We start from the raw sequence: 1005 nt of genomic DNA on the forward strand, positions 1-1005 counted from the left end.
AATTTTATGGCATTATGTCTTATGTCTAGATCTTTAATCCATCTGGAGGTAATTCTACTGTAAGGTATCAGGAAGAGGTCCAGTTTCTGCTTTCTGGACACTGGTAGCCTGTTTTCCCAACAACAATTATTAAACAAGAAATCCTTTTCCCATTGCTTGTCTTTGTCAGGTTTATCAAAGATGAGATGGTTGTATATGTGTGGCATTGCCACCAGGACCTCTGTTCTGTTCCATTACTCTATTTCTCTGTTTTAGTACCAGTACCATGCTGTTTTGATTCCTGTAGCTTTGTATTATAGTTTGAAATCGGGTAGCATGATGCCTCTGGCTTTGTTCTTTGTGCTTAGCATTGTCTTGGATATCCACACTCTCTTTTGCTTCCATATGAAGTTTAAGGTGGGTTTCTCCAGTTCTGTGAATAAGATCATTGGTAGCTTGAGGGGGACAGCATTGAATCTATAAATTACTTTGGGTAGTATGGCCATTTTCAAGATATTGATTCTTTCTACAAATATGGAATGCTTCATGAATTTTTAGGTCCTCCTTGAGCAGGGGCCATGCTAATCTTCTCTGAATCATTCCAATTTTAATATATGTGCTGCCAAAGTGAGCACCAGTAATGTTGTTTATACTGGATATATTGCCTGTTAGCTCCTGCGATGTTTTACAATGATTTTTGGCCTCCTTGCATTGGATGATGACATACTTCTTTCACTTAGTGAACTTTGTTTCTACCCACATTCTGAATTCTACTTGTATCATTGCATACATGTCAGCCTCTGGCTAGTTCTGAAAACTTGAACAGGCTGAACAGTTGATGTAATCATCTGGAGGAAAGAAGGCATGCTGACTTCTTGAGTTTCAGTGTTCTTGCCCTGATTCTTCCTCATCTTTATGAGCTTATTCACCTTCAACCTTTGAGGTTGCTGACCTTTGCACAGGATATTTTTCTTTTATCATATTTGATGATCTTGAGGGTTTGATTGTGGTTTAAAGTAGAATCAG

The 1005-nt window shown here is 38.3% G+C and overlaps 1 non-coding gene across 1 annotated transcript; it reads right to left on the reverse strand.

Moving 5' to 3' along the window:
- Positions 1 to 507: 507 nt before the first annotated feature.
- LOC141583371 (U6 spliceosomal RNA) lies at positions 508 to 614 on the reverse strand. Its single transcript, XR_012516027.1, has one exon. It is a non-coding gene; the product is annotated as a U6 spliceosomal RNA (small nuclear RNA).
- Between the last annotated feature and the right edge of the window lie 391 nt (positions 615 to 1005).

The sequence above is a fragment of the Saimiri boliviensis genome, assembly GCF_048565385.1.
Source record: "Saimiri boliviensis isolate mSaiBol1 chromosome 19 unlocalized genomic scaffold, mSaiBol1.pri SUPER_19_unloc_4, whole genome shotgun sequence".
NCBI lineage: Eukaryota > Metazoa > Chordata > Mammalia > Primates > Cebidae > Saimiri > Saimiri boliviensis.